The sequence below is a fragment of the Herpailurus yagouaroundi genome, unplaced genomic scaffold (assembly GCF_014898765.1).
Source record: "Herpailurus yagouaroundi ecotype Mexico unplaced genomic scaffold, PumYag 139, whole genome shotgun sequence".
NCBI classification, from domain to species: Eukaryota; Metazoa; Chordata; class Mammalia; order Carnivora; family Felidae; genus Herpailurus; species Herpailurus yagouaroundi.
In genome coordinates, this window is record NW_024412394.1 from 83,532,889 (window position 1) to 83,545,828 (window position 12,940).

The following is a 12,940-nucleotide window of genomic DNA, read 5'->3' on the forward strand; positions in this document are numbered from 1 at the left end:
GATCATATTTCACTTTAAAAGAAGACTATATTCCCAACTCCACCAAATAAAGCATCATTCATGCCTGCTACAGAAGACAATTTAAGGAAGAAAAGGTTATTTTGCCATCTTTCAACTTTTCACAATCATCCAAGTCCCTTCCTCTCTTCCTCCATTTCCCCTTTCCCACCCTCTCCCTCACTACTGCTCATTCTCCACTCTCAGAAACTTTTTGTGAGGCCACTGATTCCCAGTTTGGGCCTGGGTCCACATTCCCCACCTCAGTGAAACTTCAGAGCCTTCAAATCCCTGAAACTGTTCTAGAATTTAAATTCCTTCTCAATATAGAAGACAGTAGGATACCTCTCCGTTGCAACCTGGACTTCTAACTTCTCTTCTTGAAGCAGCCTTAGGGATACATTAGTTATTTGTCATTGGTTTGGCCCCAAAGATGATCTTCTAGAGCATAATAAGTCAAATTATTTCCCTGCGACCATGATGTAGCTTTCTGGAGCGGGATGTTGTCACTTGAAGCCCATATTGGAACACATGTGGCTTACTGGCTGAGGACTCCATAATAATAAATAGCACTCGGGGTGCCTGGGTGGATCAGTCAGTTAAGTGTCCGACTTCAGCTCAGGTCATGATCTCACAGTTTGTGAGTTCGAGCCCTGCATCGGGCTCTGTGCTGACAGATCAGCCTGGAGCCTGCTTTGGATTCTGTGTCTCCCTCTCTCTCTGCCCCTCCTCCACTGGCACTGTGTGTGTGTCTCTCTCAAAAATAAATAAACATTAAAAAAATAATAATAATAATAAATAGCACTCATTAAGACAAGTTGTTTGAAATACTGGGTAATCATGGCATGCTTGCATATGTAAGAATAACATCAAAGCATCTCTCTATATCTGTCCTTCCCCCAAATAAAATGATAGGCATGAAATCAAGAAAAGAGAGTATTATTTATCTTTCATTTAAGTTTTTCAACAAATATTTATTGAGTATCTACTACATACAGGCTCTTGACAAAAAAAAAAAAAAAAAAAGCAAACCTACCCCAATCTGGAGCAACGGTACCAGTGCTTTACCTGTGTACCTGGTATGTGGCCCTCATAGACCTCAAGGTTCTCTGTGTACAAACTTGTGCAAATGAATCAGAAAACTACTGCTAGAAGCCCCAGTATTACCTATCCACCAACAAAATAACCTGTTCTGAGAATTGTGTTTCTTTTGAAATATTTTTATAGGGAATCAAAATTAAAGTTGAGTTTCTACAAAGAAAAGTTCATCATTTTTGCGATTATTACTACGTTCTTCCTAATATTACAAAACGTAGAAGTATCATTCAGTATCACCTTGACTTATTACAAAAGCACCTAGAAATATAGATAAAAATTCAGCAGATAGTATATTGTTATACACTTAGGTACCCAATCAAAACAATGGAAGGAAATGAACCAGTTGGCAGTAAAGGAATAGGACATAGGGATAATATCAATGTTGGGAGAGAAAGTCCACATATAGAAGATTGAGTTTCCAAAGAATGAAAGTAGTTCTTTAATTGCTTCTGCATTAATCAAATGCTTATTAGAGGACCATATTCTTTTTTCTCACAACATGTTGAGTTTGTGAAGAAAAAAGAGGATGCAAATGTTAATTTGGCATATGGGAAATATGTTTGGTAAGAAAAAGTTAAAAGTCATATAGCCTAGCAGAGTCTGTTAATTTTAAAGGTTCAAGCAGCTGGGGCACCTGGGTAGCTCAGTCGGTTAGGTGTCCGAAGTGCTGACAGCTCAGAGTCTGGAGCTTGCTTCAGATTCTGTTGTCTCTCTCTCTCTCTCTCTGCCCCTCCCCAGCTTGGACTCTGTCTCTCCCTCTCTCTTAAAAATATACATTTAAATAAATAAATAAATAAATAAATAAATAAATAAATAAAGGTTCAAGCATCTGAAGAACCCTTATAATAAGATGAATCTCCTTTTAGACATGTTAAAAATTAAATGCGAAAACAAGCTTTCTATCTCTGAATTGATATTTTAGGGGCACTAGGGTGGCTCCGTTGGTTAAAAGTGTCTGGCTTTGGCTCAGGTCATGATCTCTTGGATTGTGAGTTTGAGCCCCACAGCCGGCTCTGTGCTGACAGCTCAGAGCCTGAACTCTGCTTCGGATTCTCTGTCTCCATTGCTTTCTGCCCCTCCCCTGCTTGCTTGCTCTCTCTCTCTCTCTCTCAATCTCTCTCAAAAATGAATAAACATTTCAAAAAATTGAATTGATATTTTAAATCCACCTAAAAAATAGAACTTTTCCATTTATGGTGGAAAGGAACTGACAAATAAATATGTACATATATAGTTAAATTTATACACAAACATAGACACACATTTGCTGTACATGTGCCCACCTCCCCAGCTCTCCTCTCCCACCCTAACACCCATCAATGCAGTGATAAAAGGAGTACAGTGAAAGCTGTAAAATGCGATGTCATAAAATCTTACTAATCTTGTTTAATTATAGGGTCCATATTTCTAGGTTAGTGAACATTCAATTGCTAAAATATTTTAGAGAAATTAAATCAGTTGCATTCCACTCAAGTGTACGTAACCACTATCGATGAAGTAATTACAAGGAGCTATCTTGCTAGTTATAAGAATGCATGTGGAAAGTATTTCCAATTAAGAACAGATATATGCATGAACAGAGTAGGATAAAAAGTATTTAAAACAGTTTGCATTATCTACCATAAGTGAAATATGCCGCTTATGATCTTATTTGCCTCATGAATGAAATTTATTTCTTATAAATTTTAATATAATACAGGCTAAGTGAGATTTTTCTGCTTTCCATACTAGTTAAGAAATCCATAGTTTGAGGGGTACCTGGGTGGCTCACTTGGTTACATATCTGACTCTTGACCTCAGTTCAGGTCTTGATCTCTGGATCATAGGTTCAAGCCCCATGTTGGGCTCCATATGTGGAGCTTACTTTAAAAAAATCAATAGTTTGAGATAGCATCTGTAATTAAACTTTTTTTTCTAATACTGAAGCAAGGTGAAAACATTTGAGAATGAGATGCATTAAAAAAGTGAGCTTTACATAGCTAATCAATAAATAGCTGAAAATATTAAATTATAGCTATAGAGGTGTATAATATCTCTACTAAAAATATCATTAAATCACACGTGCTAAATAGGAGATTTGGTAGTTGTTTTTCCCTCTGTGATGTAATTCCAGATCAGAGTTTCATTTTTTCCCCAATAGAACAACAAAAAAGAAAAGAAAGAATGGGCTGTGGTACAATGAGAATTAGACATCAGAATCAACTAGTGCATAAAATGATGAAAGAGATTAGAATAGTATCAATGTTTCTTATATAATCAATCACTGCAAATGTGTCAGCAAGTATGAGGCATCCCCTTCTGTCAATACAACCAAGTAGACAATCTGGGTTAGGCAGGAAGTACAGCATAGTCTAACATGGCTATCAACACTTCTTTCACTGTCTCAGAAGAACAAAATTCTGAGACAAGTTCTTGGAACAAATGGAAATTTATCCAAATGAAAATCAAATGATAAATGCCAAGAGAATATTCTTTCCTTGGAATTCTTTCAGTTCTTCAGCTTAACCAGCTGGAATGAATTTTCAAGTAGCATTTTGTTCAGCCTTTTGAAATGAAGGACTTTTCTGTTAATTGGAAAGCTATATTTCATCAAAGATGAAGACTGTGCTCTTGGCTTAGTGATTCTCTTTTTAAAAAAATAATAAAAGAGAGAGACAGAGAGAGAGGGGGGCATTTGGTGGATATTTACCCTCAACAAATTCCAGAACATGTATTTCAAGTGTGAAAGACTGAGCTGTGAGCCTATATACATACCTAACTAAAGAAAACTGGGGAAAATTCAAATACCAGTGTTATTCTAAGCTCTGCATGAAAACTCGGTATTATACTGTGCTCCCTCCTGAGAGGAATATGTAAGGACAGAAAAAAAAATCAAACGTTATTAACTCTCAGAATCAAATATTGATACAACTGACGTTTTTGGTTTTCTAAGGTAAATGAATTGCATAAGGCAACAAATTTAAGGATTCTTTATTCCGTTACTTTAACATGTGTTTTGAGGACAGGAATAGCATGATTGTCAACTCAGAAAGATTTAGAGCAAGAAAATAAAATTAACCAGGAAAAAAATATTTAAGACTCAAATTTTCAACACAACCTACACTTTAGACAGTACTTGCAACTTAATTGTTGATTAATGATATGTTAAATACACATTTAAAATTTAAATTGACACAGAATTAAGCAAACTGATTTATCACAAAGAATGTGAAAAGTTCTTCAAAGGAGTTAATTATACTGTAATACTAAAGAAATAATGTTTCCAGCCTTCTTAAGGGAATCCCTCGATAAGTAGTCTGAATGACAATTATGTATTCTGTTTTATAATAATTTTATAAGAAAGCCTATTTATGATGCTATTTATATACTTTAAGTCTGGCAATATGTGTATGATAGGAATGATCAAAGAGGTTATTTTACTGTTTTTTAAAAATATTTAAATTGCTGCAATAGATTTTTTAAAGAATGATGTGAAAGAAATATTTGACATAAAAATTCCTTAGACTCAGACATATTTTGTACCTTGACATATAAGCTGATGGTCTATAGCAGCAGGCAGCGTAAGCCTCAGATGGGCAATGAAGAGAGAATTGTAAAAAAATAAACTCATCAACCTTTTTGAAATAGTCATTAATATTTGAGAAGACTGGTCTAAACTGAAAATTTCAGAAAGGACATTTAGCAGTGCAACTAGGCAGGCTTCAGTCATTTTTTAAATAGTGGAGCCAGCCATACCATTATCTAAATTTCTTTTTTTTTTCAACGTTTTTTATTTATTTTTGGGACCGAGAGAGACAGAGCATGAACGGGGGAGGGGCAGAGAGAGAGGGAGACACAGAATCGGAAACAGGCTCCAGGCTCCGAGCCATCAGCCCAGAGCCCGACGCGGGGCTCGAACTCACGGACCGCGAGATCGTGACCTGGCTGAGGTCGGACGCTTAACCGACTGCGCCACCCAGGCGCCCCAACCATTATCTAAATTTCTAAAGAAAGCAATATACACATTAATCCCCCTATTATAAGTTTATAAACAGTGTATAAAACCATCAAAATATTATATGAAGAGTGATTTTTTTCCTTAAGAGACCAGTTAATATTCATTCCACAAACTGGCCATGAATTTTACAGTAAAAGTAGTGAACTAAATTTGACTGAATTTAATAGGTGAAATTTACCAGCACACCCTTTGATAATAAGTGAAAATCAGAATAAGTTTACATGCTTATCCAATAGGTACAATTTCATAAGATCCAAGATCTAGTTCAAAACATATTATACAAACATGCTTAGATCAAGAAATTTTCAACATATGAATTAATGTGCGTGATTTAGTTTCCAAGAATTTTATAATCTAACCGAATGTGGTGGGTAGAATCTCAAAGAGATTTTGCATTGAAAGAAAACAACAAACAAACAAAAAAGAACATTGCAAACACTAATTACAAATGAATTTTAATCAAAAGGTAGTTGATTCAAGAGAAATAAGCTTATATAAAAGAATACTAAACTTAAAGTAGTTATGTAAGTGAAATAGTTATAGAAATTGTAATGCCCTACTATGTTTTTTTTTAATATTATAAAATTAAAATATAAGATGCCTTTTACTTTCATGATGAGTAGGTTGTAAATATTACAAATAGTAAAAAAAAAAAAATCTTTGGGTGCTTTCTCCTTTGCACTTTTAACTATTCTTTTAACACTGATGATTTACAACCGGAAGACATTTTAGTATGCATAGTATGCAATATCCAGTATCTTTAACAGTTTGTTTTGGACTCTAGCTAATGTCCCTCTTGAGTGCAAAGAGTCCAGGCTAAGGTTCTGGTCAGCAGAAGGAATGAGATGGAATGGAGTTACCTTGGGTGAAAGGGCCGTGGAAATTTCTGTCAGCACATAGAGCTAAAATTCAAAATTTCAGATCCTGAATCTTCAGTGAGTGATGAAATTACTTAAACAACAGAGGGAAAAACTGTCAAGGCAAACTGAAAATAATCAATTCCTAAGGAAAGTATTCGATTTCACAAAAGAAAGTTTATTGTACTAAGGCAGATCATGAAAAGAAAGGTTCTAAAAAATTGTGATTTTAGATATTTATGATGTTTGCTATAAATAAAATGATTTATCTTAGGACTGCATTCATGCCTTACTGGGATTTTTAAACTTAAATCATTAGAGTTTCTCTTTCTCCCTTTTGATATTGAGTGTAACAAAATATAAAAATCTCTGATAATTTTATTAGGATTTCAGAAATGTAGCAGTGGTAGTTTAGAGGTAAAATAAAATTTCTAAGTAAGATATAAATGGCATAATATGTAAATAATTTCCAAAACCCACAGTACTACATCCTACATTTTTTTAACTGGGAAGGTGATGGAAATACTGAAAAATAAGTAAACTGTAGCAGTAAGAAAGAAGGAAGAGAGGCAAGAATGTGGTGACTGGATGGTGCTGACATAAAACATCTCTTTCAAAATGCTGTTAGGATCTGATGAGCAACTTGCTGCTCAGAATTCAAATTACAAGAGGTTAAGAAAGTATACTCTAAACCATAATTTCTATCAAACTCTCTGTTGTGTTTAGTCCACACCCTTTCCTTTTTTTTTACTCAGTAGCTTAAATATGAACTAAAACAAGGATGCCGCGCCACAGTGTGCTCTGTTCAGATGTGATTGGGGGCAGAAGAGCACTGTGGTTAAGAGCCTCATTGTCCTCAGTGTTAGATGGAGGTTATAGTAGAGTTTTTAGACCCAATGCTCTCACTTAGAAGTGTGCCTGGTATGTGTAAGTGTCCATTAAACTTTAATTATCATTACTCTTACTATTTTTAGAAATAGACTGCCCTGTCAACTTCACCATGGTTATTGCAACAGGCTAGTAATTGGGAGTTACTGAGCAAAGAGGGTAGAAATACAAATAACCTAGCCTAAGAAAAGGTGAGGGAGTGAGGAAGGTCCCTCTGAAGGGGTGACATGTGGGCAGAGAATTAAACACAAAGTCTGAGTTAGAGCAAGCGATGTAGAAAGTGCATTCTAGTAAATGTATCAAATACATGGGGTCAGGAAACATAGTGGGTTCTGGTGAGTAAAGTGCAGGAGTGAGTAGGAACAGAAGTATGAGGCCATTAAGAAACTTGGGTTTATCCCTTTCACCTCCTAAAATTTATACTCAGTGTGTTACAGTCAGAGCAATCTTGTTTCTGAATTCCCAAAAAGAATGCAACACAAATAGATTGTATCTCGTATATTAGTCCTTTTCGAATGGTGGGAAAATGCTATTTCAGTCTTAATATGTTTTAATGATCAGAGCTATCTTTGCAAAAATGGTTCAAGGTAATTTCCCAAATTAACAGCATTTGGTGGAGTCTGTAATGCTATGCTAAATTATTTTTCTGTGAATAATTAATCAGAAGCATCTTGGAAGTTAAGTAGAAATGCAATGAAATTAATTCAGGTATTAAACTAGAGAGTAAATAATTCAGGTAGCTTTAAACTTCAGTTTGGATAATTTAATTGCCTATTTTCGAAAAGCTATCCATTCCTTTATATTTTCACTATATTTGTTATAAACTCCTAGGTTAAAATAATAGCAAGGAAATGAGTATTCCAATTTATTTTTTAAAAAACAAAAGATAAAAAGTTTGAATGTATTTCTCAAGTTAATTCTACTTGGTAATAATACAGCTGAGAAGGTCTGACTTTCAACCTGTTCTTTACCACTGGGTCAGGCTGTCCTGTGTTGGTATAGCTCACAATTCAAAAGCCTTTAAATATGTATCTACCTACCAGATCATAATTGCCGAAGAAGTAATACTACAGCAATTTCCCCTCCTCTTCAAAATTCCCCCAGTGATATATTAACTAAAAAGAAAAATATTTTGAGTTTCCTTCCTCTATACATAAAAGTAAGGTCAATTCTAGATTTATAAATCATCAGGTTAACCCCATTTTCACATCATTTGTGCTTTTTTAAGGTATAAAACCATGCATTTCCAATTGAACTTCATTCCACACCCAATAATGAGAAAAGACCTAGAAATAATAAACTTTATATTTTAATGGGATATTTACTTAATTGGTTTTAGTTATAATAATTGATATTTAATCCTCAGTCTAGGGTGTGGGATACATTTTTAGCTTTTTGAGAAAAATTTTAACAGCTTGCCTTGGAAGTGAAGCTCCATAAAGCTCAATGGCTCCCCTTAGTGATGTCTTGCAAGAAATTCACCAAGAAGCCACCTTCATAAAGACTTCTGCACAGACATTTCTAAACATTCAGAAAATTGTGAATTAATATTCACAATTTGACTAATTCTCAACAAATAAATCCCATCTGTGATTCTGGGGAGAGCAACTTTTTTATTTATAACCCTATTACATTTTAAAAGGTAATTGAGCATTTTCCAGTTTTCATTTTTCACTTGGAACTTAAATATGTAATACAAAATTTAGGAAAAATAATTCAGGCCCATTTCCTTTTCTGTCCATTCTTTTTTACATGTTTATTCCTTTTAGCTCATATTTCTATTTGAACAGGTTTTTAAAAGACAGTCTGCAACTAATTTTCATTTTGTATCTAGGTGTCTATTCCAGATACACCTAACCAGAAAACTTGCCTTACTGTAGCAGCTACAGTATGTGAAAAAAACATTCTTTATATATAAGAAATTAAATGAGAAACCGTGAGATGTGAAATAAATTCTAAGAGTATACATTTAGGGAAATTGGATCTCCTCTTGGTCTACAGCTATGGTTCTCTTTTTTTTTTTTTTTCAAATTTTAAAAATTTGTTTTTATTTATTTTTGAGAGTGAGAGAGACAGACCATGAGCAGGGGAGGGGCAAAGAGAGAGGGAGACACAAAATATGAAGTAAGCTCCGGGCTCTGAGCTGTCAGCACAGAGCTGGACACAGGGCTCAAACTCACGAACTGCGACATCATGACCTGGGCCGAAGTCGGACATTTAACCAACTGAGCCACCCAGGCGCCCCTACAGCTATGGTTCTTAATTATGGCTGCACATCAGAATAAACTAGGAGTGAACTTATTATTCACTATAGGTTCCTGGGCCCATCATAAGAGCTACTGAATCATAAACTCCAGGGGTGGGGCCTAGGAATATGTATTTTTCAAAGTCACCTATACTTGGAAACCTGGTCTGCAGAAGGCCCTAGGAGGTGCTTAGATAAATGACTATATTATTTCTGTATTAATAAGAAATAATTTCACTATCACAAAAACATCAATCATGTATTCAATTACATGATAGTGGTTTGCAATGAAATATTAAATAACATGTGTCTAGAATGGTCTGCACAGAGATTTTAGGTACTCTTAAAAGTTAAGGCTCAAAAATAAATACCTGTCACTGCCTATACTCCCTCTATGGATTCTAATTACTTTCAAAGTGTCCCTGAAATAAAAAAAATAATGTCACATGTCAGAGTATCCCATTGGCCTTTTGTAAACTAGTCACAGAAATATCCAAACTCTGCCTTGCTCTCAGATTCTGATTCTTGCCCTTTTCCAGTTTTCAGTATCACTGATCCTCAGGACTAACTCCCAACATGGCAGTTGAGTCCAGTATATCGTTCCAGCTTCTCTGAGTAATGTCCTATATATAGACTCTGATCAAACCAAGGAAGTCTACTTTTTTCAGCTCCCCAGATTCATCATGTCCTTGCATGCCTTCATTGACAATATTGTTCACTGCCTGACATGCCCTTTTTCCCTCCGTGGCCTGGCAAATGCTCACTCATTCTTTAAGGCTCAGCTGAAACAACACCCTGTCTGGGGAGTTTTCTTTCGATCTCCATTGGCAGAGTTCAGTGCTTTCCTTGCTGTGCTCCCAGTAGGATCTTGTTCATGCTTCTCTCTATTTTAGCATTAGCTTGTAACTATAATTATTATGCCTGTCTCCATATCTCATTAGTATCCCCAGGTTTTAGTGCACATTTTGGCATGGAGTAGAGGCTTAATTCATGTTTGTGTAATGAGTTAATAACATCAGCTATTATTTCACCCATGATTGATGTGTGCCCAGCACTATGCTAAGTGCATTGTAAGCATCTCATGTAATCTTTACAACATTTAGTAGGTAGTAATGATTATCCGTATGTTAAATATCAGAGAGCTAATCCTGAGAGATACCAACAAATTGTCAAAAGCCACACAACTCGTTGGTGACAGACCTAGAATTTGAACACTGTGTTTTCCTGACTTTAAAAACACCATTGTTAAACAAATGTTTGCACCATAGTGCTTCTCTGCAAAGGCTCAGAATGTGCTCGATTGCTAATAGCAATTTCTCTTGGACAGTGTCTATCTAACACTGCCCTCATACCTGGAACATTGAGGGATGATGAACATTCTTTTAATCGTAAGAGCCCTCTACAACCCAATTCCATTGCCTGTGTGCATGTGTATACATGCCTAAGCAGTGAATGACAAAACACAAACATATATGTAAGATTGCGATAACTGGAATGCCTAGTTTGCAAAATTATCCAAAAAAAAAAAGTATAAAAACAACTATTGATCCCATCAATAAAAAGTCAGCAGAATAGAAAAAAAGTCCCCTTTAATGAAAACCTACAAAATTTCCCCAATTGCACGTGATTTTTAATGGACTGCAGCCACTCTTCTGCATTTCTATTTTATTTCTTGGACAAGAAGAAAATATATTATTTATGCAAAAGGGTAGTTAGTGTTTCCAACCACTAACACATGGCGCGTAAAAAATAATAATCCCATTCTTCTGTTGTGCAATCACCCTTTGTTGGGCAACAACAATGTACAATGTACTAGTTTCCTGTTGCTTTACTAGAGCCTCCCCTTACACTCACCGCCCAGACGAAATAGTTATTCCTTGGATAATAAAACTGTAATACTGAGTTTCAAGCTACTTCCAAAAATGTGTCTGCCTGTCTTAAGAAATAATCATATCAGTTTGCTAATAAGCAGAAATACACTGTAAGTTGAGTATGTTGTCAGATGTGGCTAAAAAACCTACAAATCAATCTGTAACCAAGAAAGAAACAATATATTTCTTATGTATCCAGAACATTATGGTTAAGATCACAGCTGTAAGATATTGGACCATCATCAAGAGAACAATGTCAAACACTGAACTTTTGGATAATTTCCATAAAAATTTTGTTTGGGGTCAGTAGTTTTTATGGAATTCTGGAATGATTTTCACTGACCATTTTTTTAGAGTTGAACTTGAACACCTCCAAAATGCTCCTCAAATGGAAATATTATGTAATCTAACCTTTGCAGCCATGTCCTTCTGAAAACCAAGCACATATCATAAAAACCAGAATTTCTTTCTTTCAGTTTATACAGTTTCATGAAAATTACATTAGGCTACATATTTAGGAAGGTAAATTTACTCTTCAGTTTTCTCTGTTTAGTTACCAAGTTCCTGTCAGCACTTCAAAGGTGTTAATAATTAAAGCCAGAATGAGAAAAAAACAAAACCAAACCTGGATTCCTTCCACCAAAATTTTATCAATCCAGCAATATTCTTTTAAGTGAAAAGAACAATGGAATTGGTGAATCAGTGTAGAACTAGCTCAGCTCTAGCCATAATATTCAACTCTTAACATTTTTTGTTCATATCCAAAACAATTTGACTGCCTTGCAGTGGTCTGAATTCTCATTTTTGTTAACTGTCTTTAAAGTTTAGAATTTGGAGGTGCACTATGTCGAGCCCAATGAAGCAAGTTTTCATAAAGCAGTTGGAAGGTTTTACAAATATAATCTCAGACAAAGCTAGTTGTGGCCTAAAATCATTAATCCAAGGAGACTGTGTTGGCTAAGGATATATATGCAGTATTAATAATATTGCTCCCTAGGATTCTGTAACCAGAGCTCAAGGAAAAGAAAGCCAAACCACTGAATTCAATATCTGCAGCCTATTTCAGGACATGAAAATATTTTGGTTCTCTCATGCAAATAAAGTCTCCAAAATACTTTTGTCCAAAATGATCCTTTGTAGACAGATACTAATTGCAAATGTTACACGTCTCAGTCTGTGGGGATATACATTATCAGAATTTGTCCCACATCAAGGAGTTAGTCGGTTCTTAATTTTCATTTCCTATGATTTTGATTTAATTCAGTACTTTCTCATTGGGATATATGTAGCAATGGATGTTACTAACACCATTCCCCAGAAATTATTTTGCACTTTAGAATATATATGTATGTATGTGTGTGTATACATATATATAATGTTTACATGATTATAAAATATTTAGTTAATTTGCTGTCCAGAAATAAATAAAAACAGTCTATCCAATTTGGTGCAAGTCTCATGCACTTTGCTCAGATTACTCTCTTCCCCTAAAACTCTCAGCAAGTTTCCAATACCAACAGAATGAAACAGTTTTCCACCCTGGCTCCAGTCTACCTTGCAGTATGTCTTCCCACATCAAAACCTTAATATCATGTTGGTTCCACTTTTTTAAATGCTCCATACTGTGAATATGAACTAAATCTATAGTTCAGACCTAGTTCAAGATCAGAGACCTCCATTGAATCCAGGGTATATCCAATAAATATTTGCTCATTTGATTGATAGAGACACAGTGTTCCTGCCCTTGTAGCTTATACCATAGGGTTATTGACAAGTTATAGTTGCCACCACCCCTGCGTGTAATTGCAAAGGAAATTAATTTCAACATATAAACATTTGTGTTGAACGAAGGTACAGTTATCCTGGTTATTTGCGTATTTGTTATGCAAACCAGTTTTCTTTTAGTAGATGGCATGCAGTTATATCAGCAGACTGCAAATATGTAGCTACTACTTGGAAAAATTTAAATACAAAATAGTGCCTTAAA

At 35.1% G+C, this 12,940-nt stretch overlaps 1 protein-coding gene across 3 annotated transcripts in view; it reads left to right on the forward strand.

Annotated features, from left to right (window-relative positions):
• Window positions 1-12,940, forward strand: part of RSPO3 (R-spondin 3) — an 88,372-nt gene that overhangs the window by 72,681 nt on the left and 2,751 nt on the right. The gene's annotated exons all lie outside the window — the stretch shown is intronic.